This window comes from Ruditapes philippinarum, unplaced genomic scaffold, assembly GCF_026571515.1.
Source record: "Ruditapes philippinarum isolate M1 unplaced genomic scaffold, ASM2657151v2 ctg4042_1_1_1_1, whole genome shotgun sequence".
In the NCBI taxonomy this organism is placed as follows: domain Eukaryota; kingdom Metazoa; phylum Mollusca; class Bivalvia; order Venerida; family Veneridae; genus Ruditapes; species Ruditapes philippinarum.
In genome coordinates, this window is record NW_026853023.1 from 24,791 (window position 1) to 42,153 (window position 17,363).

The following is a 17,363-nucleotide window of genomic DNA, read 5'->3' on the forward strand; positions in this document are numbered from 1 at the left end:
CAAGACATCACAGAGATATCGAGATCAGGGATATCCACAAGGCATCACGGAGATATAGACATAATGTCAAAGATATCTACAAGGCTTCACAGAGATAGCGAGGTGATATCAGATGTATCCACGCGGTGATATTAGAGATATCCACAAGGCATCACTGAGATATAGAGATAATATCAGAGATATCCATAAGGTATCAGAGAGATATCAAGGTGATATCTGAGATATCCACAAGGCATCACATATATTTCAAGGTGATATCCGAGTTATAAACTAGGCATCACAGAGATATCGAGATGATATCAGAGATATATACAAGGCATAACAGAGATATAATGGTGATATCAGAGATATCAACAAGGCATCACAGAGATATCAAGGTGATAATCAGAGATATCTACAAGGCATAACAGAGATATCAAGGTGATATCAGAGGTATCCACAAGGCATCAGAGATATAGAGATAATACCAGAGATATCTACAAGGCATCACATTGATATTGAGGTGATATCAGAGATGTCTTCAAGGCATCAAAGAGATATCAATGTGATTACCGAGAATGCAGTGTATGATACTTTAAGGCTTTAATAGTCGTGATTCCATGTTATATCAACCAGAAAACAGTAATTTTGGGATGACTTAAAGCGGTAAGTACTTAAAACGTCAAATGATATTTATAACAGATATAATGAATATGCAGGACTAATAATCCAATGGTCAACAGGCGCATACAAAAGACGTCTGTGTAAGGTATCATTAGACGACCTTTTCATCTGTTATTTAAATTTAAACAGCAGGGTGTTAAAGATTAAATTTTATTACCCCTGTATTACATAATATATCACAATGTGTACTGTACACTTCCCTTGGATTGGCCAGGCGGTAAGTGTTAAACAGATTGACACGCGACCGTGGTTGTTTGTTTCCAGCTAGATATTGTATAAATATCATTCAACCGGGACGTTTTACAACCATGACATAGTTAATCACGTACAATTATGAAAATCGTAATTTAAGTTAGATAGATAGTTAGATAGATACTTTTTATTCCTCCAATATTGAAGAGCAAAACATATTTACAAAACCGAACAATAACAGAGCATGGCATATGTACAATAAATTACAAATCATAACATCTAAGCAAACATCATTTGTTATACAATTCTTTCAGATCGAATAAATATATGGAGATATGCTGATATCTACATTTATCTCATTTATGATGTATGTAACAGACTTTAATTATATAAAAACCACATCGTATATTTGTATTTACTCTGCAAAAACTAGAAGTTGACTATCAAATTATAAAGTATACAGGATACAAAAGATATATTTAATTGCTAAAGTTTAGTTTGAGAATTCATGTATATTCATATCTTTCTTCGGTTACTTCTGTCAAAATTTTACTCGAAACGAAATAGCAAAATGATGACTAAGTTATTAGAGTATTTAAAGGTACTCTTAAGAAAAGACGACATTCAATGTTACAATACCTATCATACTGTTATATAATTACGATGAATTTTTTCCAACCGAGGAAAACAAACAAATTATAAAAACAAAGATAGATAATGATAGTTTTTATGAGATCATATCAGTGTTTAAGGCGTTACGTTAATGTCTCACAATAATACAATTATATATATTTGAACAACTTGTATAGGCATTTTGCTATACTATAATTGTGCAATATCTTCCCATCATTATCTGCAGCAAACTGAACAACGCGCCAACACTGACTTTCTATTGTTGTTGTTGTAAGGGATAAGAATATATCCATGCCTTTCGATTGAATTATTGCATCCCATAATTGTTTTCTCCTTGCAGAGTTTTTTGTACAAAAGCATATCACATGCGCCACAACACTATCGTTTAAAAGTTCACAGTTTTTACATAAAGAAATATAGCTTGGTGTCAAACAAGTACCAATTAAGTCTAACAAGAAGGAGCAAATATATTGTTGTTTCGGATTATGTCGGGCCACTTTCCATAGTTGCGATGGACTATCAGACAGAACAATCCGTTGGAGCTCTTGCCTTTTTGAGAGCAACCTTTCAAATCTATCACTATTCGCTCTCTGTAAAACAGTTTTAATCAGTACCGATTTCCAAGACTGTTTAGAAGGAAATATACCACAATTCAAAAAAGTTATCAATACTTCTTCAAGATTATACTTTTGAAGCAGGCGATAAATGTCAGGGATAAATCCAAATATTTGTTTATCAAAGAGTAGATATTTAGTCAGTCTGTTGATAAATACGTGTTTTACCAAATATATGCAGGGCAAACGACACAGTTGTCCGAAAAATTGAAGCTTCCTGTAATTTATGATAGTTTCAATATCATTGAGGTTAATTGCATTCAGGGCTAAGTCTGTTGGAGTTCTTGGTTTGAGTCCCTGAATGAATTTCGCACAAAACCTATGAGAAATTTCCAGCTGTTGCATATCTGTAGACGAGTAACTATTCCAAAGTTCACAACCATACAATGCACGAGGAATGACAACAGAGCAATAAATAGTTCTTGAGGTGATTGGGTTTAAAAGTTGAGGATTTATGCCATTATTATGAATACTAAGCAAAGTGCCGCGAAGTTTGTTCCCTGCATCAAATATTGGTTTCTTTGTGTTGAGGGTTTTTTCAGTCTCTATGCCTAAATGTTTATAACTTTTTGTTTCTTTGATCACTTCATTTCCTAATTTGAACACACGATTATCTTTTGATTCTGTATCTCTTTCGTTATAAACAATTATTCCACACTTCATGACATTATAGTTATATCTCCATTGACGGGAATAATTGGAGCATATCTCGAGCATTTTGTCCATACCACATTTCGACAATGACACTAGGACCATATCACCGGCTACAGTTGGGGTTGAAACATTTAGGTCATATACACAAAAGCCATATCCACACTTCTCTAATTCCTTTATCAACCCATCAATGAAGAGGAGGTAAAATAATGGCGAACTTTTCCCTCCTTGTCTAGTTCCTTGTAATACGGGAAAACTGTCTGATTTGATACCCTGATACTTAACATAGCTAGTCACTCGTTTATACATTTCGACAATGCAGATTATTGTTGTATTGTCTACTTCACACTGCATCAGTTTGTAAAATAATCCCGAATGCCAGACATTGTCGTAGGCTTGACGTCCATCTAAATAGCACACGTACAACTTAGAAGAGTTTTCACGGGCAAACAATATGCTCTCGCGTAATAGAAATGACGTCATCAAGCAACCAAGTTTCTCTTGAAAACCACCTTGTTGAGAACTAAGTTTTTCCAGTAAAGTATTTTTACATCTTGATAACAATACCAGCTCGTACACTTTCAAAATTACTGATGATAATGTTATAGCACGATAGTTATTGGGATCATCCTTCCTTTTAGTTCCTCCTTTATGTAAGGTTATAATCACGCCTTTTTTCATATCGTCTGGAATGTAGCCAATCCTAAGCATATGTGTGAAGATATTGGCTAGAATTCTAGAAACAATGTCTTTTGAGTAAATTAAATGTTCGTACACTAAATTATCCTCTCCACAAGCTTTTCCTACTGGCAGGGTCTGTATAGCCTCAGAAACTGTATCTGGAAGCACGCGTACTGTTTTATCGGTTGTGATACGCCCTAGTGTTTCATTTACCGTCGCTGTCACTGACTGATTGGCCAGGCGGTAAGTGTTAAACAGATTGACACGCGACCGTGGTTGTTTGTTTCCAGCTAGATATTGTATAAATATCATTCAACCGGGACGTTTTACAACCATGACATAGTTAATCACGTACAATTATGAAAATCGTAATTTAAGTAACTTTTATTTATACCGATCTCATCAATGTTTATTGATTTGTGAAGAGGCAATAATTGTGACTTGCATTAAAAATATTAACATGTGTTACGAGGAACCGGATAAAACGAGTGTTATATCACTTTACTTAAAGATTTTGAAAAAAAAAATAACTATTTAAAATATATTTATGTGACTTAAAACTTATCTGTTTTGCATCACAGTCAAATAAAGGATAAAATCAGGTAAGCTGAACACTAAAAATCACGGATATATATAATATAAATCCGTGTAAAAATGCATTATCACCGTGCCGGCCTGCTCTGACTATTTTCAGAATGCTAATTAACCTCGATTTCATATGTTATAAAATTTCTTTTATCTTTTTTATGAACCATTTCAACAACAATTTAGTTGACTCCCATTTGAATAAAATATATAATTCCACATTTTCTTACAAAAATTCTCAATGTCAGGTCCGTGACCGTAAGCGGGCCCACCGTAAACAATTTCCTTTTCCATGCCTTTTTATGGCAATCTTGGCAACAAAGCTATAAAGGAATCTTTTCTAGTTTTGTTTAAAGCTATTTTATATAATTTTCTACCTTTTACCTTATTGTCTAGGAACTTCTTCTATATTTCTATGTTGGACTAAGCTTTTTTTTGCCCTACGCAGATCGCGCATATGCGGGGAAATAAGTACTACTTCGGTCGATTTTTCATAGCAACGGACCGCGTCGTAAAAATGTCTTTAACTTTGCAAAAATTATGTTAAGATTTTGTGCCCATCTGAAATGGTGTCATGTTTAACAAGTTAACATGTTTATAATTTTAAGATTATCTGTCCTTTTGAAAATTTTGCGTTCTTCTATGACAATAATCGTGTATACCGGGTTTGAAGTGAATAACTTTTATGGTTTCTGAGAAAATGGACCTTAAATTAAAAGGTTAACCAGCGCTGGCAGGGCATAACTCTTTTAATTATGAGTTGATTGCAGTAAAAAAAATCTTATTTAACCTGTGTTTTGATAATGCATACTTAAATGCCAAATGTAAACACAATCATTCAAAAGTTATGCTGCTGAAACCAATAATTTCACTTAAAATGTAACCAACGCCAAGGGGGACTTCATTCGACTTTTTATTTTACAGTAAAACACATCATCGGAAAAATAACTTAATTTTCTTGAAACAAAATATTTTTCAAATTTCATATGTGACTTTGACGGTTAAGGTCACATTGGGATAACCATGAAGACATTTCTGTTTTGTCATATGTGTTCTTTTGTACAAGTATGAATGAATTCTGTAAGATAATAACCAAGTTATGAAAATTAAAGCAAATTTCAATGACTGACATTGACGGTAAAGGTCATTTAAAGGTCAAGGTCATACTGAATATTTAAGCAGTCAGTTTTGTCTTTATCAAATTCGTAATTAAATGACAAAGTTACAACACTTTTAGCAAATCTTTATAATTTTCCCTTAATTAACTCAACATGTTGGTTTTGTCATTTGTCCTTTTGTTAAAGTTCAGATTTGTAATTAAATAACAAAGTGGTGACGATTTAAGCAAATTTCAATAGTGTGACATTGAGGGTTTGTGAAATAAAAGACAAGGTCATTTTTAACTAGAAGGTTTTTTTAAAAAAAAACATATGTCTCCAAAAACAAGGTATGGTACCGATCACTCCTGTGAATTTTGTTCAAAATCCCGCAAGCAGTTGGACTTTTGAAAGGTGGAGAAGATTGTTCTTTTTATAGCTCTGACGGCATTTTTTTGCAGCAAAGCGAAACATGCTGTTTCATTGAAATCCCACATGCAGTTCAACCTGTGAAAGTCAGACAAGATTTTTCTATTACAGCGGAACATGCCGGCGATATGCACAACTAGGAATGTTATTGATCTATCCTGTGAAGTTTTATTGAAATCCCAACAGCAATTTCACCAGATTTTTCTAATAATAGTTCTGAAAGACATCTAGTGCAGTGGTCAAAATCCCGCCAGCAGATTAACCTGTGAAAGCCAGAGAAGATTTTTAATTTTTAGTTCTGGTGGCCATTTTGCGCCAGGAAGAGGTACATGCCGGCCATATACACAACTAGGGATGGTACTGATCACTCCTGTGAATTTTCATTGAAATCCAAACAGCAATTTGACCTGCGAAAGCCAGACAATATTTTTCTATTTATAGTTCTGAAAGACATCTAGTGCAGTGAAGCAAAACGTGCCAGCCAATTGCATATCTAGGGATTCGTTCTGACCACACCTTAACAGTTTCATTGAAATCAACTGTAATTTTTTTTCAATTTTAAGCTCTGGAGGCAATTTCGTGCAGCAGAGCAGAAATTGCCGGAGCTATGCATAATTTGGGATTCTACTGATCACTTCTGTGAAGTTCCATTGAAATCCCGCCAGCAGTTTGACCTTTGAAAGCTTGAAAATATTTTTCTAGTTATAGCTCTGGTGGCCATTTTGTACAGCGAAGCAGAACGTGCCGACGATATGCACAATAGGGATGGTATTTACCGCTCCTGTGAAGTTTTATTGAAATTCCGCCTGCAGTTTTTGACCTGTGAAAGCCAGACAAAATTTTTATTTTCATAACTCTGGCGACCATTTTGTGCAGCGGAGCGGAACTTGCCGGCAATTTGCACAACAAGGGAAAGTACTGATCACGTCTGTGAAGTTTCATTGAAATCCCGCAAGCAGTTTGACCTGTGAAAGCTGGACAAAATTTATCTTTGAATAACCCTGACGGCCTTTTTGTGCAGCGGAGCGGGACTTGCCGGCGATATGCACAACTAGGAATGGTACTGATTACGTTTCATTGAAATTCCGCTAGCACTTTGACTTATGGAGACGGACAAGCTGAATGCGGACGCACGGACGGACAGATAGCGAAGGCAAAATCAGTATTTCTCACAAACATTTTGGGAGACATAATTGTTCAACATGTTGGTTTAGTTATAAGGGTTCTTTTTACAAAAATTATTCAAATCAGTAAAGAAATAACGTTATTCATAGGCCAAGGTAATATTGGAATAACTTAATATGTCAGTTTTGTTTAAAGTGTTCCTTTGCTTTAGCATAAATCAAATTCATTTTTAAATAACAATTACGAAAATTCACTTACTAGTATTTGTCCTTTGGTGTCAAGATCTTATTAAGGTCAAGGTTAAATTCAATTGAATCTTTAATGTCAAGTGACAAGGAATGTTGTGCCCAAGTATTCATTACATACAAAGTTATAGCCAATTGAAGCGAAAAACTGAAATTACAGAAATAACAAAGTTATGAAAATCTTGGCTTAATTTAATATTTGACCTTCAATGTCATTTATTTTAAAACATTGCCATTAGGATACTTGTGGTCAAGTATGAAGACAATCCATTCATAACAAAGCTCCATGATAACCAATTATAGCAAAAGTCGATCAAAATTCAATACTTTTACCTTCAAGGTCAAGGTCATTGATGAGTGGGGATCATGATCAATTTGAAAGTCTTGTCCATAGGATTGTTGTGTCCAAGTTTGATGACAATCAATTCACAAATAACAAAGTTTTAGCCAATTATAGCAAAAATCAATCAAAAATCAAACATTTCAGCTTGAAGGTCATGGCCATTTATAAGAGAAGATCAAGTACCCTCTGGTCATTTTAAAGGTTTTGTTCCAAGGATTGTTACGTCAATGTTTGAAGGCAATTCATGTAGTTATAAAAAAAATTATGACCAATGTTTAAGTTGTCAGATAGCAATGTCAACATGATTGTAGCAATAGCTTTTTTTCTTCGAAAGATAATCTGGCTAAAAATTTCTTTAAAAAAGTGGCATGACTCTGTTCACTTTGAGTTGATTGCAGCAACAATAAATCGTGACTCGTGTTTTGATATAACATACTTACATGCTTTACATGCAAAAAATAAACACAATCACTGAAATCCATCAAAAGTTATGCTTCACAAACCAATTATCTACCAACAGATAGACAGACAGACATGCCTCCAACTTGAGAAAAGGGGTCATTTCTATTGTTATTTTCTTTTGTTTAGTAGAAGGGAATTTTCACCTCCTTTTATTTTTTTGTAATGAACTATTGTTTTTCTTTTGTTCTATTAACAGTAAGATGGCCCCCATTTCCTGTTGTAGTGCGACGGACAGACGCATTAGATAGTGCCATGCCTTACTACATCCGTAATTTTTCGGGCATGGAAAAAAGGTCAAGGTCAATGGTTTTCACTTATTACTAGAAGGGGTTTCTTTTGTCACAAGAACATATGTCAAAACAAGGTATGGTACTTATCACTCCTGTGAATAATGGTCAAAATCCCGCCAGCAATTAGACCTTTGAAAGCCGGACAGATGTTTCTATTTGTAGATCTGACGGCAATTTTGTTCAGCAGAGCGGAACATGCCGATGATGTGCACATATAGGGATAGTACTGATCACTCCTGTATAGCTTCATTGAAATCGCATATGCAGTTCAAAGTCAGACAAGATTTGTCTATTACAGCGGAACATGCCGGCGATATACACAACTAGGGATGGTACTGATCACTTCTGTTTGTTAACATCCCACCAGCAGTTTGACCCGTGCAAGCCGGTAAAGAGTTTTCTATTTATAGCTCGGGCGACAAATTTGTGCAGCAAAGAAAAACGTGTTGGTGATTTGCACAACTTGGGATGATACTGATCACTCCTGTGAAGTTAATTGAAATCCCGCAGGTGTTTGACCTATGAAAGCCAGACAAGACTTTTCTATTTGTAGCTCTGCTGGCCATTTTGCGCAGCGAAACGCAGCGTGTTGGAGACATACACATCTAGGGATGATACTGGTCACTCCTGTGCAGTTTCATTAAAAATTCCGCCAGCAGTTTGAAAGCCAGACAAGCTGAATGCGGACGGACGGGCGGACGTCTTGACAGGGAGACATCGAAAGAAAAACAATATGTCTCCAAAAAAATTTGGGAGACATTATTATAACAAGAGATCAGGAGACATTTACCTCTGAAAAAAATTATGTTTAATGGTTTTAATGCTAATTTTATTATGTTTTTAGCTCACAAACTTTGTCAGTAACATTCTTGGAAAGTCTTTAATCAAATTTGCTCATATTAATTTGATTGGACCCTTTTAGCTAAAAATAGAGAAAAAACTTTAAACGTCTTTTTCTACTGAACTAGTGAGTGAATGATCACCAAACTTTGTCTGCATTATTCTTAGGTGACCTTTTATCAAGTTTGCTCATATAAATTGATGGCCGATATAGCTAAAAATAGAAAAATCTTAAAACATTTTTTGTACTGAACAAATTGATGGATATCACCAAACTTTGTCTGTAGCATTCTTACATTGTCTGTTATAGTCTTTTATCAAACTTGTTCAAATTAATTTCATTGGCCCCTTTAAGGGGCCTCTAGAGCTAAAAGTAGAAAACCCTTTAAACGCCTCCTTGTACAGAACTAATAGATGGATGATCACCAAACTTTGTCTGTAGCCTTCTTGGGTTGTCATGTGAATTTGATTGACACCTTTTAGGGGCCACTAAAGCTAAAAATAGAAAACCCTTTAAACGCCTCCTTGTACAGAACTAATGGATGTATGATCACCAAACTTTGTCTGTAGCATTCTTAGGTAGTCTTTTATGACAACTTCTTATATTAGTTTTAGGGGTCGCTTAAGCTATAATAGAAGAAAAAAAACGTTAATTGTCATCACCAAAAACTTATGATCGATGATCATTAAACTTTGTCTGTAGCATTCTTAGGTAGCCGTTTATCAAGTTTGCTCGTATTAAGTTGATTTAGGGGCCGCTATAGCTAAAAACAGAAACTTTTTTTGGACTGAACTAATTAATGGATAATTGCTTTGACATATCCATATGTCAAATTTGAGTACAAAGGGTTGATAACGAATGGAAACTGAATTTTTTTTTCAAAATGAAAGGTGCACATTTTTAAGTTGAATGTGTACAGCCGTAGGGGAGATAATGAACGGAAACTGAACATTTCATCAAGGGGTATAACTCTGTCAAACATCATCAGACCATGACCAAAGTTGATCTGCATTGTCCTATGATATATCCATATGTGAAATTTGAGTTGAATGTGAGAAACCGTTACCAAGATAATGAACGGAAACTAATGATGATGGAAGGACAGAATGACGGAATGACGAACTTGGAAACACTATATATATGCCCCGGCCATTTTCAGCGAGTGCATATCGCCGGCAAGTTTCGTTCCGCTGCACAAAATGGCCGCCAGTGTTATGAAAAGTAAACTTTTGCCCGGCTTTCACAGGTCAAACTGTTGGCATGATTTCAATAAAACTTCACTTGAGTGATCAGTACTATCCCTGCTAGTTGTGCCTATTGTCGGCACGTTCTACTTCGCTGTACAAAATAGCGCAAGAGCTATCAATAGAAAAATCTTGTCAAACTTTCAAAGGTCAAACTACTCGTGGAATTTCAATGAAACTTCACAGGAGCTCTTGTTGTGCATATAGTTAGTTTCTTGCAGAGAAATCGATAATAAATGGTTAGTTATCCAGTAAGTGTTTCATGGCCAAGATATGACAATAAAAGGGCCATGATGGCTCTGAAACGCTCACCAGTACAACTCTTTTTCAGTGATTATAGAAATATTTTTTCAAATAAACTTGTAGAAAGACAAGTCTAGCTCAACTTCAGCTTGCCTCTCTAGTTAAAAAGTTTCCAGACACTGATTTTTTTTCTTTATAGTAAAATGTCCCAAATATCCCAAGTTCATTGTTACTATTCATCTGGTAAGTAAAGCATATTGGCTCACGCCACTTGATTTTTTTTTCATTTTCAGCTCTAACGACCCCTAAATGGGGGCAAATAAAATTCATTTGAGCAAACTTGATAAAAAAGCATTAAAAATGCTACAGTGATCATCCATCCATTAATTTGTGATAAAATATGCCTTTGTCTGTCTTTCAGAATTGCGACGTTTCTTTTGTTTGCTTATCTTGAAAATTTAGATCATTACATAATCTAAGTATTTTGATATACATGTATACTGTTTGTCAGGATGACACCAACGGTCTATATTTATTTCAGATAGCATAGTTGTACTAGTCAACTCAACCAGAAACTTAACGTTTCAGGTTGAATTATCTTACTCTAGCTGAGTCTCTTATACATGTAGAAATAGGAAAAATTGTAACTTCCACTACATAGACGAAAATAGCTAAAGGTTGTTTTGATGAAATGTATTCAGTGAACAAGATAACTCTTTTAATAAAACAACTTTGCATAAATGGTGGAAAAAATATAATTTGGAAAATGCCATGGCCTTGGGCATTTTACCTTAAGCAGCTGCGCCTAAAAGGGGCCAATCAAATTAATATCAGCAAATTTCGATAACAGACCATCTAACAACGCTACAGACAAAGTTTGGTGGACATCCATCAATATATTCAGTAGCAGAAGCCGCATTTTTTTGCTCTAGAGGCCCCTAAAGGGGGCCAATGAAATTAATTTGAACACGTTTGATAACAGACTATCTAAGAATGCAACAGACAAAGTTTGGTGATCATCCATCAATTAGTCAAGTACAAAAAATGTTTTTTAGATTTTTCTATTTTTAGCTATAGCGGCCTCTAAAAATAAGCCAATCAAATTAATATGAGCAAACTTGATAAAAGGCCACCTAAGAATGCTATAGACAAAGTTCAGTGATCATCGATCCATAAGTTTAGTAGAAGATGACGATTATAATTTTTTTAGCTTTAGAGGCCCCTGAAAGGGTCCAACAATCAAATTAATATGAGCAAATTTGATAAAAGACTACCTAAGAATGCTACAGGCAAGGTCTGGTGATCATCCACCCATTAGTTCTGTGGAAGGACACGTTTAAAGTTTATTCTATTTTTAGCTTTAGCGGCTGCCCCTAAAAGGGGCCAATTCATATTAGCAAATTTGATAGAAGACTACCCATGAAGGCTACAGACAAAGTTTGGTGATCATCCATCATTTAGTTCTGTAGCAGAAGCTGTTTTCTTTCTATTTTTAACTCTAAAGGCCCCTAAAAGGGACCAATCAAATCAATTTGAACAAACTTGATAGCAAATCATCTAAGAATGCTTTAGACAAAGTTTCGTGATAATTGCAATGATGCACAGGTCAAGTTCAAATATGGTCATGCTTTGATGTTTTTGGGCACAGTTATGCCCATTTTACATTGAAAGAAATAACAAATTTTTAGTTTTTGTTCATTATCGCCCCAATGTACAAAATGTAGTCCACATTCTTCTCAAATTTGACATTTGGATATATCAATAAAATGCATAGGTCAAGTTCAAATTTGGTCATGCTTGGATGATTTTTGACAGAGTTATGCCCCTTAACTTTGAAAAAAGAGGAAATTTTGAGTTTCCTTTCATTACCTCCCCAACGGTTGTACACACTCAACTCAAATTTAAAATATGGATATGTCATAGAAATGTGCAGGTCAAGATTTTATATTGAACTTTGTATAAACATGGTTTGTGTTAACATTAAATAGTTAAAGGGCTTTGAACTTAGAATATGAAAAAAAATAGTTTGTGCAGATTTGGAATGAAGCATTTAAGATTTTGGCTGCATGCGGGGGCATCTGTGGCGTGACAACACATTTCTAGTTTGATTTTGCCTTGCATGAGATTCGAAAAATAACTCCTGAATCCTTATTGCACTAAACAGGCTGATAACTCTGAAATTTCCATAGCGGTTTTGGAGATGAAGGATGGGCAAAGTTAATTTACTGAAATTTATATAGAAAATCAAGGTACTATGCACTAAATGGCGACAAACGAATACTGTAAACTTTCACTGAAATTTCCCCGTTCCCCAGCTATTGGATATGAAGCGTGGACAAGCTTACTTTACTGACCATTAAGGTGGACAAGCTTATAACTCAAAAATGACCATTGAGAGACAATAACTGTGCCAAACTAATCGAGGGAAAAATCAGAACACTTTGCACAACTAGGCATGGTGACAAATAATCCTGTGAAGATTCACTGAAATCTCATTGCAAATAATCCTGTGAAGATTCACTGAAATCTCATTGGTGGTTTTGGAGATGTAGTGTGGACAAGGTTATTTTACTCGAAAATAAACAATGAAGGGGTCATAACTGTGCTAAACAATTTAAGAAGAAAAATTAAGAACTTATGCACAACTAGGCTTTGTGATAAACAACCCTTTGAAGTTTCATTGAAATACCCTCCAACGGTTTCGGTGATGGAGTACGGACAAATTTATTTTACTCGAAAATTAACCATTCAGAGACCATAACTGTGCCAAAAAAATCAAGCAGAAAATCAAGATACTATGCACAACTATGCACGGTGAAAAACAATCCTGTGAAGTTTCACTGAAATTCCTCCAGCGGTTTTGGAGATGTAATGTGGACAAGCTCATTTTACTAAAAAATAGACCATTAAGGGCCATAACTGTGCCAAAAAATCAAGCAGAAAATCAAGAAAGTATGCACAACTAGGCCAGTGTTTTTGGATATGAAGCGCGGATAAGATTACCGTACAGACAGTGCAATTACAATATGCAGTCCTTTGGGGCATAAAAAATCAGTAACCGGGCAAAACACGTTTTTTTCAAGAGCCATAACTCGGCTAAAATTCTTCAACAATTGGAAAACCTTCATTATATGCTCAAGTACTGCAAATTAATCTTGTACTTAAGTTTCATTGAAATTGCATCAGTGGTATAAGAGCAGTAGTTTGGACAAATTCTAAGAATGAAAATCATGATGTGATGTGACATCTATAGTTAGAGAGACGGTGATGATGTGACATCTATAGTTAAAGAGACGGTGATGATGTGACATCTATTGTGAGAAAGACGGTGATGATGTAACATCCATTTTGAGTGAGACGATGATGATGTGACATCCATTGTTAGAAAGACGATGATGATATGACATCCATTGTGAGAGAGACGGTGATGATGTGACATCCATTGTTAGGGAGACGATGATGATGTGACATCCATTGTGAGAAAGACGGTGATGACGTGACATGCATTGTTAGAGAGACGCTGATGATGTGACATCCATTGTGAGAAAGACGGTGATGATGTGACATCCATTGTGAGTGAGACGATGATGATGTGACATCGATTGTTAGAGAGATGATGATGTGACATCCATTGTAAGAGTGACGGTGATGATGTGATATCTATTGTGAATGAGACGGTGATGATGTGACATCCATTGTTAGAGAAACGTAGATGATGTGACATCCATTGTGAGACAGACGATGATGATGTGACATCCATTGTGAGTGAGACGATGATGATGTGTCATTCATTGTGAGAGAGACGGTGATGATGTGTCATCCATTGTTAGAGAGACTGTGATGATGTGACATCCATTGTGAGAAAGACGGTGATGATGTGACATACCTTGTTAAAGAAACGTAGATGATGTGACATCCATTGTTAGAGAGACCAATGGACGAGCATCTGAATATGATATTTCTGTCGCTTTCTCTTTCTCTGCCGTCATAATATATAATTAGTAAACCCCAGCAAAATGAACCAATCAATGGGCATGCTCTGGAGTGCGGGTAACTAATACCTGCACTCCAGTTAACGCACTGTGCATGTATGAGTATGTGTATAGGATGTTACTCCGACACATTGTCCCCAAACTATGATACAACAGGGTGTTATAAGATAGAATTTTATTACCCCACGTATTACATAATATTACCCAATTGCATGGCATTCCTTTGAAAATGGATTGATACGTGACCGGTTGTTATTTGCCAGCTAGTTTACAATATCATTCAACCGTGACATTTTAGTAACATGCCATAGTTAATCACTTAAAATTATAAAAATCGTTATTAAAGTTACTTTTATTTATACCAATCTTATCAATGTTTATTAATTTTGTGTGTACGTGATGTGCAGATCGACATAGAATGTGTGTTATTTCACCACCTATCTTAACTTCTCAAGAGTTTGAAAAATTATTTAAATATATTTATGTGACTTTCAAAAAGTTCTGTTTGACATCACTGTCAAGTCGAATAAAGGATAAAATTATAGGTAAACTGAAAACAAAAAATGCATTATCACGTGTTCCGACTTATTTTCAGAATGATAATTTACCTCGATTTTATGTTATAAAATTTCTTTATTTTGTATATGGACGATTTTAACACCAATTTAATTGACTTGTTTATTTGCTAATATATATTTTTTCACATTTATTACAAGAATTCTCTCAATGTCAGGTCCGTGATCGTAAGAGGGAATTCTTAAACAATTATCTTTTCCATGCCCTTTTAAGACAGTCTTGGCCACAAAGCTATAAAGAAGTCTTTTGTGTTTCTATTAAAGGCTATTTAATATGATTTTCTAATTTTTACCCTAAACTAACTCGGAATTGTCTATGAACTTCTACTACATTTCTTTGTTTACAAACGACGATTGCTATTTTTTTTTTCTTTTTAAAAAATTTTAAAAAAATTTTTTTTTTTTTTGCCCTACGCATATTGCGAAATGGCGGGTTTTAGAAAATACTTTTTTTAAAAAATTTTTTTTTAAAAATTTTTTAAACTCCCAAAATTTTTTTTAAAAAAAAATTTTTTAGGAAAAGGGGGGTTTTTTTTTTTTTTTAAAAAAAAAAAAAATTTTTTAAAAAAATTTTTAAAATTGGGAAACAAAAAAAAAAAATTTCCCCCTTTTTTTGGGGGGCCTTTTTTTTTTTTTAAAAAAAGGGGTTTTTTTGTTTAAAAATTTTTTTTTTTTAAAAAATTTTTTTTTGGGGGTTTTTAATTTTTTAAATTTTTTTTTTTTTAAAAAAAAAAATTTTTAAAAAAAAATTTTTTTTAAAAAAAATTTTTAAAATTTTTTTTAAAAATTTTATTGTGGCACCTAATACCTACACTTGTCTTTATATTTTCAGTAGAAATCAAAAGATGTTTTAGATTGATAGTATTCTACATCACACTATTATCTTTTAAACAGCTGCATATACACTGTTATCTTTTGAGGAGCTGCATATATATAACAGAATGATATTTCAGATATTCAACTGACAGATACATTCGAGGGTTCAAAGGTAAAAGGTAATACCTGCCATTTTCTAGATTTCAAGAAAAACGCAAAAAACATATATTTTAATACAACTTTATTTTCCGTAATATTTTTATAACAATTTTGATTCTCCCATATTTGTTGACTACATTAGACAATATTTTGTTTAGTTTACCTTGCTTGGTGCTGATAAAACACTGTAATTATGTTTTGTTTTAAAGTTCTAAGATCAAAATAATATCATTTTACAGAAAAAAAGGTAATAATTGTACTTAGACCCTGTCAAGACAACAAGTTTGAGCGGTAAAAGGTAATAACTGCACTTACGACCTTTTACTTCTGAAGGTTTAGCAATAAAAGTTCGAGATAAATTGTGGTAAAAGGTTATAAGTGCAGTTATAGCCTTGTTCCTCTGAAAAAATTTAGATGTTGCAGTAATTGTTACTGTTGCAAATTTATTAATTATGTCCTCACTTTGAAAAATCTTACGTAATGTAATTAACACACATGCACAATAATACTCGTACACAAAATTGACAATTTTATTCATAGAAATATGAAACATGTACCTGCTCAATATTTAGATTCTACAGGAATGAATTGATAACTAAAAAGTTAGGAAAATACGCACTTAAATCTAATTTTACAAATTTTCATTTATTTTGAATGTTCTCTGGTGTCAAACAGACCCCAAAAATCAGCAATTAAGGATATTAGTGACCTATATCAAAGTTAAGTAAATAAACACTACTGTTTCATGTCACAAAATGTGAATGTTTGTCATTAATTATTTCATGAAGTTCACTCATCTTCTTCACTCTCACTAACAGTTTGTCTTTTATAGATTGATTTGCTGCATGGCAATGACTCGTTATATGATTCGTACTCATTCGGTATTGTCCCAGAGGAAACAAGTGACATCAAATCAGCTTTTTTGCAGCATATATTGAAAGTTTCTCTGTATAAGCCTTTCGTGGAGCCTTAAGAGACTTTTCTTTGCTTTTGCTCTTCTTCTGCATTAACCTAACTTCCTTGAACTCACTAACATCCAAAACCATAGTTCACAAAAATACTGTATTCTTTCATTTCTTTGTCTTTACGAACTTGAATCCATTTTATATTCAGCCAATTAACACATTCTCCATCAACATCAATTTTCATTGAGCCAAAGTTGTGTTCTTTGTACATATTGTATTCTAGTATGTCAGTGTATTTTATCAGAACGACAATATGGTTGCTTCCGGCGTGCTAATGATATAACTGTTTCCCACTGAGATGGAACATGTACTTTTGTGAGGCTTTTTGCATGCTCGACAGGTACATGTATGGAATCACATTCCATTTCTGAATGAGTAAAATTGTGGTTTATACACTTGTTGTGAGGAATATGCTGGACACAGTGAACTAAGCAACTTGCAACAAACTGATTGCGATTCTGTCCCCCACATGTATCACTATATAATGTCTCTTCTTCAATAACAGATGTCTTACT